Source organism: Cryptomeria japonica, chromosome 10, assembly GCF_030272615.1.
Source record: "Cryptomeria japonica chromosome 10, Sugi_1.0, whole genome shotgun sequence".
Classification (NCBI taxonomy): Eukaryota; Viridiplantae; Streptophyta; class Pinopsida; order Cupressales; family Cupressaceae; genus Cryptomeria; species Cryptomeria japonica.
Genome location: NC_081414.1, coordinates 123,219,994 through 123,233,318, shown reverse-complemented (window position 1 = coordinate 123,233,318; position 13,325 = coordinate 123,219,994).

The following is a 13,325-nucleotide window of genomic DNA, read 5'->3' as shown; positions in this document are numbered from 1 at the left end:
TCTTATAAATGCAATTTATGTCCATTGATTACAACATGAGTTTACATAATTCAAACTATGGGACATGAGAATTGTTTATATTTTGCGAGATTAAAAGGTCTCATGCTAGATATATGTTTTTTGACCATTTGGATGTGTGTGTTAGAATATTTGACCTTAATTTCTATGCCCTGCCTCTTACGGTCAAATTTGACTTTTGTCTTAGGATTAGATACTAGGGTTAGGAGTTAGGAGTAGACTGGAATGTTATCCTAAATTAGGCTAGGTCTGTTATGGAAAGTAATTACTTTTAAAAGTTATAAATAAATAAATGTAATAGAGGAATTATCAAAGTTGCTTCATAGGATGATTATTAATGATAAATACAATGCAATTTTATTTTGTACAAAGGGGTGTGGTGGTTGGAACGATCATTTGATTATGTATAAACCCATGAAAAACTAATTTATGGGAGGAAAGTGGAAGAGATAAATTGATTGAGGAATTGCAGAGAACAATATTTTGGGTTAGTGGGCTATGAGCATTGGAGAGTACAATATGTGCCCCCATCTCAAAATCATTGTATTAGGATAATTTTATTAAGATAAAATGCATTGGACATATATCATTAAGAATCACCAATTATATTAGTGTTGTGCCTCTCAAAATATATGTATATTTGAAATCTATCATGATGAAATTCTACATCCATTTCTAGCAACCTATTCAAGTTACTTGGATATCTTGAGATGTGAGTATGTTGCTTTTGTGCAGGCTATCTTTTGTAGATTTGTGGTTATTATTTATAGATTTAGGTTATGAATCTAAGTTGGAAAGGTAGTTTTTCTGGGTGTTCATTATGATGGTTTTTATTGGGAAGGTTTTAGGGATGAACCCTTGCGATAAAAAAATTCTAGCAATTAGATCTAGGAGGCCCAACAGATAAAGATTGACACAAAATTTACCCTATTTCAACCACTTGAAAAAAATGCAAAAAAAAACCCCTAGCCCTAGTCGTATGGGCATACAATTACAAATTTTATATATATATATATATATATATATATATATATATATATATATATATATATAGGGAGTGGGGGTGGTGGGGGTGATCACAAAATCCCGATATGTTGTTGCCTATGTCAATGCAGTATTGACGATAAAATTTTGCATATGTAGGGACAACCATACTCCCATCTCTAATTGTAGTTCCCAACTGGCCAAGTGTCTAGTGGATGGGACTTAACCCTCAATCTTGGGCCCCTAGTTGTGGGCACTATTGGGCTCTAGAGCCCCCCACTCATGGGTTAACTTTTAAGAAATCCATCATTAAATTAAATACAAACCTCGTGTCATGTTTGTCACTCATTCTACCACTTGTGAGTCACTAGCGCTCAACCCCCACCAATGAGCTACCAATGGGGTTGCACAAGAGCCACCCTATAGCCATCCAAATAGAAAAATAAGCTAATTTTTTTCTAGGAGGCATGACTTCATCCTAGAGTGTCAATTTTTTTACTTTTGATAGTTTTTGGAAAGATGATTTCAAGCACTATGTTGTGGTATTGATGATTTTACAATTTTTTATTATTTTTTAAGAAAATCTTTATACAAGTTGGATATTCTTTTCAACCTTTTGGATATCATATATTGTGCATACAATTTTATATTTCAAGTTTCTTATAGTTGATTGAAAGCTTGTTCAAATAACTACATGTTTGATCATGTTTGGAGATATTTTGGTATGATTTATTTATTGTTATTTATATCTAAGTTTTACATGGGCTAGTATTTCTATCATTGTATACTCATGCACACATCCTTGATTATCCTCATTTGACAAGGTTACTACTATATTAATGAATTTGAATGTTGCATTGTGAGATCTACGAGTTATGTAGTGGTGTAGGTTGTATAAACTTACAAGTTGCATATATGACTTAGATGTGGGTTATCTGTACCCATAGATGTTTTAAAGTTGATACAAATTCACAATTGTGGCTTGGTTCTGCCACCGGTTCATCTGCTAGAAAAGGAAAAGATATATTTCAAAATCATGAGTGCAGGTCAAGTCATGGAAGTAACCGAGGAAATGAAGACAATGAAGATCAAGTGATGGAACTTGAGGCACTGTTAGCAAAAATATTTCCAAGAGGCACCGATAAGTATAAGGAAAACTACATTTGAAGTGTTTCTCTTGTAGTAAAATTGGTCAGATTGCTGCTAACTGCCCTAACACTGATAAGAACTAGAAGTTTAGGAGATACAAAGGAAAGGGCAAGAAACATTGTTATGTTGCAGTAGATGAAGGTGTGACCAATGAAGAGTTTGAGGATGAAGATGCCAATGATGAAATTGTGTTTGTAGCTGTGAAGGAGGAATTGACATATGAAAAGGTACTAGTATCTCATATGGAGAATAGTGATGAATGGATTATAGATAGTGGTTGCTCACACCACATGACCAGAGACAAAAGTAAGTTCATAACCCTTAATGAATTTGATGGAGGTGTTTTTAGATTTGGAAATAACTCTCCTTGCATGGTGAAAGGTAAAGGTTCAATTTCTCTAAATGGGAAGAGTAATTTTGATGATGTGTTTTGGGTTGATGGTCTAAAGCATAATCTTTTAAGTGTTGGTCAGCTCAATGATAAAGGTTATTTTCTTGAGTTTAAAAGTGGAGTTTGCAGAATTCTTGGAGGTAATGGTGAACTGATTGCTACCAGGAAGCAAACTAGAGGTAACTTATTCCATTTGAATAGTAATATTAATAATTGTCTAGTTGCAAGAATGGAAGATAGTTGGTTATGGCATAAAATATGTTGTCATGTTAATTTTGATAATTTGGTTAAGTTAAGCAAGTCAAGTGTTGTAAGAGGATTGCCACAAATTGTCAAACTGAATAATGTGATATGCAAAGATTGTCAAATCGGTAAGATGACCTCTATTTCTTTCAAGAGAAAGAATTGTATTTCTGAGAACATTTTAGATTTGGTACATATTGGTCTCTGTGGCCCTATGAGAACAAAGAGTTATTACGGTGATAGGTATTTCATGATTTTCACCGATGACTATTCTAAAATGATGTGGGTAACATTTTTGAAGGAGAAATCAGAAGAATTTAGTAAATTTAAATAATTTAAAGCTCTGGTTGAGAATGAAACCGGCAAGAACCTAAAGTGTTTAAGATCAGACCGAGGAGGTGAATTCACATCTAATGAATTTGTTAAGTATTGTGATGAACATGGTACAAGAGACAGATGTCTGCTCCGAGGACACCACAACATAATGGCATAGTAGAAAGGATGAACATAACAATAGTTGAAGCTATAAGAATCATGTTATTATAGGGTGATGTATCCAAAATGTTTTGGAGAGAAGCGGTTGGTACTGTTGTATACACTTTAAACCGGGTACTGGTAAAGAGAGGTAACAATAAGACACCCTATGAACTATGGTATGGAAAAATACCTTGTGTAAGTGCTAATGTAAAAGTTGATGATCTATCTGATAATTCTGAAGGTACAAGTGGATCAGAACCTAAAAAGGATGATAATAAAGAAAAACTTGTGATCATTGAACTAGAGGCAAATAATAATGAAGAACCGACAAATGTAGAATTAGATGCTCAACCAGTAAGCGATGACAATGAGGAAGAAAATGAAGAACCTGATGTAGAAGATGCATAACTGACACATGCAATACCTAGATATGTCAGATTGAACCATTCACAAGAGCAGATAATTGGTGATAAGAATGCAGGTGTGCAAACCAGGAGGAAGATCTGAGAGAACTCATGTTTGATATCTACAATAGAACCCAAGACAGTTAAGGAAGAACTAAAAGATGACGATTGGGTGAATGCAATGAATGAAAAATTAGATCAAATTGAGAAGAATTAGACATGGTCACTTGTTCCTAGACTGGAGGATAAGAAAATAATTGGAACAAAATGGGTCTTTAGGAATAAATTAGATGAAGAAGAAAAAATTGTAAGAAACAAGGCGAGGTTAGTCTGCAAAGGGTATGCTTAAGACGAAGGTGAGGATTATGGTGAAATATTTGCACCGGTTGCTAGATTAGAAGGAGTAAGGATGCTACTGGCATTTGCTGCATATAAGAGATTCAAATTTTATCAAATGGATGTCAAATCAGCCTTTCTAAATGGGATTCTAGAAGAAGACGTATACATTAAACATCCTGATGGATTTTCCTTGACCGATGATAAGGACATGGTGTGTAAATTGCATAAAGCACTATATGGTCTAAAGCAGACACTAAGAGCATGGTATGAGAGATTGCATGCACATTTGATCAAAATTGGATTCCAATGTACCAGTGAGGACAACAATATTTACTTGAAGACTGATGGAGACAAGATGTTGATACTAGAAGTGTTTGTAGATGACATAATTTTTGGTGGAAATGATGATATGTGTATGGATTTTGCTGATATAATGAAAAAAGAATTTGAAATTGTAGACACCTAAATTTAATATTTAATTAATTTTAGCCTATCAACATAATTAATTTATCAAACAAATTAATTATTCGCCATATTCTCCTAAATTCCCCTCCAATAATTATTTCCTCTAAACCCACTCAGTTAATTAGTTCTAATTAATTAACCTAGTCATGTGATTCCTACAATTCACTTTTCCTAATCCCACTCAGCCTAATTAATCCTTCTAGAATCTCTCATAATCATGCTTGTCAGTATCCCTCAATTTTTAATTCCCACTCATGTCACATCAACATTGAGTCTCTCAAAGAAATTCAAATTTCTTTGAATCCCTCAATGCATCCTTATTTTGGAATTTTTAACTCCTCATTTTGAATTCAAATTTCCTTTCCCCCCTCTTCTCAAGGAATTTTATATTACTATTCATTTTCCCAAGGCACCCTTGATCCATGCCTTCTATCTCAAATCAATATCAACCCTTCATGATCAAATCAATCTTGGCCCTCCATTGGCCTCCTCCAATCTATAAATTGGAGCCTCTTCTCCTCACAAATAATCAACATCTTCTATGACATTCTTATGATGTTCTTTTCTCCTCTCATCCTCTTCTAATCATCCCTCTATCATGTCCTCATAATCCTCCATTATCAAATCCTTATATCCATCATCACAATCCAATCCAAATATTGATCCAACAATCTTGTTGACCACTTGGAGAGCATTCCATATCAAGCAATCTAGGAGAAAATCAACATCAAGTTAAAGGCATTTGGGTGCACTTCAACTTCATCCAAGCTCCATTGAGGAAGAAGGTGAAAGCAAGGTATATTTGGGTTTTATTGCATTGTTTGTGTTTCATGCTTTATTGCTTGTCTATTTGCAGTCTAACCATCTTGTTATCCTTCCAAAGCTTTTCCCTCTCTTCAGAAATGTCTCTAATAGGTGAAATAAAGTTCTTTATTAGCTTACAGATCCAACAACTGGATGGTGGTATTTTTATTTGTTAGACCAAGTATATCAAAGAGGTGTTGAATACTTTTGGCATGGAAGACTGCAAACCGTAGGAACACTGATGGTGACAGGTTGCAAGTTATCCATGCAAGATGATTCCCCTGCTATTAGTGAACAAGAGTACATATCTATGATTAGCAAGCTACACTATGTTGTTCATAGCTGACTGAACATTGCTCATGTTGTTGGATTAGTGGCTAGATTTCAAAAAGAGCCTAAGGAGATTTTACTTTGGATGTCTTTACTGATGGCGATTGGGCAGGTAATGTGGATGATCAGAAAAGCACAAACGGTGGAGATTTTCTACTTGGAGAAAGATTAGTGGCATGGTTGAGCAAGAAACAAACATGTGTTTCTCAATCTATAGCTAAAGCTAGGTATGTAGTTGCATCCATGAATTGCACGCAGGCAATATGGATGAGACATGTGCTAGAAGGATTCAAGATAGATATGTCTAAACCAATGACTATCTATTGTGATAATACAAGTGCAATAAATATTTCTAAGAATCCAGTACTTCATGATAGAACCAAGAACATTGAATTGAATTATTATTTCCTAAGGTAAAGAGTTCAATAAAAATAGATCACGATGGAATATGTGAAGAGTAAAGATCAGTTAGCTCATATCTTTACTAAGCCCTTACCAAAGGCTACCTTTGAGTTTCTTAGAGGTAAACTAGGGGTTAGACCCCTACATCAAAAGAACTAGAATGATGGAGATGCATCAATCCTGTGGATTTCATGTTTATCTTTCACTAAGGATTGATGAAGGTGCATGCTACTCCTTTGGGGGAGAAAGTCTGATGTAAAGTTGTGATTTAATGCTTTGATATAATTTTTTGATTTGATTAGCATAGATGATGGAAGGGGAAGGAACAGAATTGAAGACAAGTGATGCATTTACACCTTTGGCATTGTTGTCAAAGGGGGAGAAGAAAATATATGAGAGAAGTTGAAGATCAGAATATCAGATTGAGAGAAGCATTAGATAAGGGGGAGAAGTCAAAAGGAGGAGAACCGACAGATGATGTGAAATTGGCAAGCAAGTTGCAAACAATGATGTTACTCTGGTTGTATATCTGATTGGTGTTGTGATCAATGCCAAAGAGGGAGAATGTTGGAATTTGGCATAACTGATACAGATGAGGTGATGCAGTTGAAGATGGATGACTGCATCGGTAGAGGATAGAAGACTATTTGTGATGAAGAGATTGAGATTTTGTGATTAGATGACTTGATCAATTATTTGTGTTGTCATTGATGGAAATTGATGTCAAATGATGATTACTGATGTTCCTGATGTTTTGTTTTGTCATCTAAGTGATTTGGTTTATCGGAAGATAGGTTTTACCGGTAGAGAAATGAAGTTTGTGAAATAGGACTTTAACCAGTAAAGCATAGACGTTTTGGTTGAATTGGACAATCGGCGATGATTGGTGATTTGTGGTTTGGAATGAGATCATGTATCATGAAAAGGAGTATCTGATTGGAACTGGAACTTGTGAAGATTATCGGAAGGATTGTTTCAAATTTCTGATGAAGTTTTGCTAAGGTTTTAGTAGGGTTTAAGACCCGTGAAGAAATCTTCAAACCGATAATGATTTTTGTTATATCGATGATCAACAATGAGTATACATGAAGGTGGTAACACGAAACAACCCGCATGATATGTTTGATTTCTATTTTGGTGCGATTCAAGGAAGAATTTCTTGGGAAACAACGAAAAGCTTAGTAGAGTGTTTTGAGGTTTTGACTTTGGTACATATCATATTTTTGTGATGGGTTACGATCAACCAAAGCTTGATATTGCATTGTAATTTGATGTAATGATTTGTATATTGATCTGAGATGATCCCTTATGATTTATATTGTAAATTCATGATGTAATTAGGGTTTAGTGGCCGACCTAGCTAAGATGGCTATTTAGGATGGCACAGTTGATGTTTATCATGTCAGTGGTCTTAGAGAATGTGTTGAACCATCCAAGAGAAGTGTGAGATCTACGTGAGAGTTGAAAAGTGTTGAGCATAACTAGATCTGATTTAGCAAGTTGAGAAGTGCAAGTAATAGATCACCTTTTCAATGTTGTTCCCTAATAGTTGCAGAAGGTTAAATCCCTTAACCGGGTAGGTCCTAACATGCCTTAAACATTTAAGTCCCCTAATAGGGAAGCTCTCAAAAGAATGTTAAATACTCTCACGAGGTTGATCCTAACAGATCATCAAGCTCCTAATCGAGCTGCTAAGCAAATGCCTTAACTGGGTGACTCCTAACATGGCATATTGTAAGCTCCTAATAGGGCTAAGCTCCTAACAAGGTGTACTTCAAAAGAGTACAAATATTTTTGGGTACCAAATCTTGCCATGGTTTTTCCCTATTTTGGTTTCCACATCAAAAATTATGGTGTTCATGTGTGGAATTATTTTCATGTGATATTCTTCTTTATGTTACATTTCATGTACTATTTTTGAGTACACCGGTTATGATGTTTTATCAGAGGTTTATCAAAGGTTACCGGTACTGATAAGAGTTGATAGAGAAAGCGTTTGATCTGATAGATGAGGATAATGAATTGGTAAATGATCAAATTTATATGACTGTTGAAGTGGTGAAAGAATTGATAGCTGTGGTAAATGATTTGATTAATGTGTTAGCAAATCTGATAAAGAGGTTGTTAGATCTGATAAAAGAAGTTGAGATATTTGATAAATGGTTTCAGATATAATTGATTTTGGTTTAAAAGTTACAATTGGTGTTAATATCGATTCACACCCCACCCCCTCTTAGTATTAACCGGATCCTCATAGGATTAACATGACCCACCCCCTTACATAGGTGACAATGTTCCAAATTCTCCTCCACTTCTATATGTTGCATCCATACCCCTACATTAGACCTTATTTCCACCACTTTTAGAAGAGTGGAATGGGGCTTCCAACTTATGCATATTCTTGCATGTACATGCTAAAATCTTTCTTCTTTGTAGCTTCATCTGCCTTGATGAAAAACCGTAACTTATTCCCAATAGTTTTAAGGATGTCCTGGTCCCAGAATTCCCTTGGAAGATTATACAACCGTATCTAGATTATACAACTGTATCTATATTGAGACCTCCTCTACTAAGGCTTTTGTTGGATCAAAGTTAGGTTCCCAATATTTGATATATAGGCCTGCTCTACCCATGAAGAAGGGGCCATTGCTCATTACCTAGTTTTTCAGACATGTGTATTTCCCTATAAACATGTAAAAACCATTTGGCATGGTTTTTAGTTCACATTTATACTTCCAATTCTCTTCACACGACTGAACATTGTCCATTCTCTAGCACATTTCATAAAAAAGGTTCTCTCCCTAAACTTTGACACTACATCATTCCAAGCCTAAGAGTCTAGATAAAAGGAGATAACTCTACCATTGGAAGAAGAGGGACATACCTTATTGCTTTTATATGTCTGTTGTTGTTTTTGGCTTCCATTCCTTGGAAAATGCCTAGGTAAAAGCACAATGTTGTGTCACACTTTTATAAAGGAAGTGGCCAACACAACTAAAACTGTTTAACTTCGACCACATAAAAGTGACATTTCTAAATTGAATTTCAAAATGATGTAAACTGATCAAATAAAAAAATATTCATGAAATTTATGTCTATTATTTTTTAATTTTTTAATTAAAAATTTATTATTTGCTTTATATATTCAAAGAAAGATTTTTTATTGCTGAAAAATGCTAAAAATCAGGGGTTCTAGTAAGCGGCACCAAACAAAATGAAAATGAACTTTTTTTTTTAAATTTTCCAAATAGAGGACATATATGTGCAGTGTTAAAAAATTTAAATTTAAATTTAAATTTTGATGTATATTTTTCTCGTAATAATATTTTAAATTCCAACATAGCTGAATTTGGTAGTTTTCATTCGGCGTCACCTTTTGTCTACTAAATTTATGATTATCAAAAAACAAATTATACCCTTTTGGAGAAGATTCTCTCATCTAGTGAAAATATATATTTTAAAAATTTTTAATATCAATTAATATTTTTTATTTTATTTCTACGCAACTTCTTTTTGAACTTAAAAAACCTACTCGCAATGTTTAATTAATAAAAAATATTAAAATTAATCAAATTACTAAAAAAATTATATGTCTAGATTCATGACTTCGAGCTCTACAAAAGGGTATTTTTTGATTTTTGTAAAAAAATATTCTGCCTTAAGAAAAATTGAGTAGAAGTGAAAATTTTCAGAAATATAGACAAAATAGGTGATTTGGCTACCACATCACCTGCCACATAGTCTGACTGGGTTCGACTGAGTCCAACCAAACTGAGTTTGACTGAACTATTTTGAATTTTTTGGAAAATTCTAAGCTCAACACTCACAAAAAAGCGGGATAATATAGCCAAGAGTCTGACTGAACCAAGTTTGATCAAACTCTTGGCACCATTTAGGCACCATGCTAGTAACACATGGCTGGGTGGTAGTCGGACTGAACTCAGTCCAACTGGACTACCCCAATTAGCCCAAGTGCAACACAACTTCATGCTTTTTCCCACCTTCATATCATCCTCTTTTGCTTCCTCGAGGGTCTGAGTAAAACCATGTCGCACCAGAAGCCTTCTTCCCCTATCCCACACCACCCTTCTTGAGTCTCAAAATGGTCTGTCATTATATGCAAAATCATTTTCAACCCTCTTTTGTTCCTCCCAAACCCATCTTGGTGGATTCTACGATCTCTGCTTCTCCCATCAATTGGAATCAAAATGTTGTTCCTGTTGGCATATGATGAACCGACATGTTGATATGATGATAATGTATGTTGTCATTGATGTCAATAAGTGTAAGTGAACCGGTATGCAAATTGGAAGAAGTTGGTGAGCTGCTATGAAGAAATACAGTGAACCGGTGTCAGGGTTTCACTGAGTGCGACTACCGGTCGGTAGTCTTAGCTCTAGGGTTTCCGGTTTGGTAATCTCACTATTCTGTGATGAGTTAGCTAAGAGATGAAGATGAGATCATGATGCTACGTCAGCTTTGTGCACGTGAAGGATTTCCTTGAGGATCTTGCATGTGAAGATTGATTGCATTAACTGTCTACCTCGGGAATGAACATTCTTCTTAGTGGTATGAGAATAAAGCGTGATGAGTTACTGATTTCTATGTGCGGTGAAGAATGGACGATGCGGATTGTCTTGTGATCTGTTTGAAATTGTATTGCTCTATGCAAAGTGTTTGGACGGTCAGGATTGGACCGCTTGTATTATAAACCTAAAATGCTTAGGGTTTAGGGTTTATGCTACCGACCTAATTGTTGTCAATAAGGTCGATGATGTTTGTTATTGTAAGTTGTTGGCAAATGTTGTGTGTGTATCCGAGTGATGAGATACTTTCTAGAGCAGTAAGAGACAACTGCAGAGTGTGATTGCAGAAGTAGAGGACCTGAAAAGGATCTGCCTTAGCATATAGTGTTGTTATCCGATCAAAGCTTTACCTGTTGTCTTCTAACCATTTCAACAAAAGGAAAATCGCTTTGTCGGCTAGCTTTAACAGGCTTACTGTAAATCCTCTAACCAGGTGACTCAAGTTCATTAAGTTCTTCAAATCCTCTAGCAAGGTAACCTTTAACAAGGTATATAGCCATCCCTTAACTGGGTGATCTTTAACAGGATCGGTTCCTAGCAAAACCTTATTGTAAAGTCTTTAATCGGACTAGGCTCCTAACAGAACAAGCTTCAAAATAGTTCAAAACCAAGCTTGTGGGTATTCATCCCCACCGTGGTTTTTCCCATTTGGGTTTCCACGTGAAAAATCTGTGTGTCATGTGTTGTGCATTTTTCATGTGATGATTAAGTGTTCTTTGTTTAAGTGATTATGCATGCAGAGCTAATGGTTATGGTATTGGTGACACACCACATGCATATGTTTATGGGTAAAGTAACTATCAAGTATTAAATGTATTTGAAGTGTTCAGACTTACCGGTCTATGTTGTCTGAAGTCTTATTGTGTTTAACCGGTATTGCCATGGTTAAGTTTAGTGACGAAGACAATCGGTTAGTGTTGTTTTAGCTTGAAAAGATTGTCAGAAAGTCTTTGACTGTACTGATTAACCCCCCCCACTCTCAGTACTAGTTAGGGTATTTGTTGTTCATCATTATTCATCAGTTCCCAATCTCCCATTTCTTCGAAAACACCCAAAAACAAACCCTAAGTTTCTCTTGGTTTTGGTCGCCATAACTTCTTCCGCACTTGTATCTCATAGAGCAATTTTATTTTACTCTAAAATAAATTAACTTTCAACTGACTAAACATATTAATAATAACTCTAAATCACAAAAGTGACTTTATTACAAAATATAAATCTTGTTTTTTCAACAACTTTTTCATGTGTAATGTTCCTTTGAGTCCATTCATTTAAGGATGAGAAGATAAGCAATGCTTTTCCTATCTCCTAAATGCTAAATTTGATATTATTATTACCTTATGCTTTGTAAAAAGTCGAAAGATAATAAATTCCACTTCCCTAGCCTTTAATTTGGTTGATTGGCACTAATGAGCTCTTTAGGAGCCTCATTTGCCCTATTGACAACAAAGTATGTTGATCCATTAGCTTCTTTAATGTAGTGATCAACTGCAAGTGAATAAAAGCCAAATTGATATGAGGATGTTTTTGATTTTCCAATTTGAAAAGCTTTTATCTCTCATAACATTTAAGAGAATCGTTCTCAATAAAATGATGATCGATTTTTTCTTTAAAAACTAATTGTGGTCCCAAAATGAGAACCTATGCCTATGGCTCATTATTACTACATAGAGATAATTTATAAGATTTAACTAAAATAATTTACCCTAATAAATCTATGAAGATTCAACCAATCCTAGATAAACTTGGGTTACTTCTAGAGGTACTAAAACAACTTCCTAGAGAACCATCATACCACCATGAGAACCCTTATACCACCATAAGGATGTAAGTGACGGTGCTTACTCCAAAATGCAGAGGCCACGTGAACAGCATGAGCACCATAAGAAAGATGTGTCCAAAGCTAAAGACAACAATTCCTCATACTTTGGCAAAAAAAACCAGTATTCAAAAGCAACGCCACCAACCCAAAAGAGTAGTTAAGAGGTTTCTCAATGTGGCCTCCACCAATTTCCTCTTATTAGTTGTCACTCTAAATGCTCTGACACTCTTTAATATTTAATACCCATACAAAGTGTTCATGTTTTATAGGCAATTGCACGTCTTTGTAATTGCAATTGAAAGGGAGTTTTTCATTGTGAAATTTGGTTGACATCACAATAATGATGCTCTTTTAAACATTTATATTATATTTTGTCTATTGTTTTTTCCTCATAGCATTTAAATACTCGAATATCATTATATGGATTTAGCAATCAATCTACATCTCATTATGTCTTATGTGTTTTATAAATATGGTTCATATATCTTAAATTGTGTATGAATAGTTTACAAGCTTTTCATGAGGTATGATTAAACAAAAGTAATATAATAAATATTAGAATATGTAGGTGAAGATTCGCTTTTGTGATCTATTTGGAATTTATGAGACATGGTTATGAAGTAATATATAGGTCAATTTTAGAAAAAAGTCATATATATATATTAAAATATTTATTTATATTTTTTTTACGGGGGAGCGTTAGATTGAAACAAGTCAACTACAAATGAGGGCCAAATAAAGAGAGAAAGAGTGTAAAGGGTAAAGATTTTCTAAGGAGGGTGTGTGCATAGAAAGAGGGCACATGATGAAGAGGTGGTTGAGGATGAGTGCATGAGATGAAGAAAGGTGTGTGTAAGGAGAAAATAGGAAAAAACACTAGATCCTAAGACAAATTGACAAATTGCTCAATT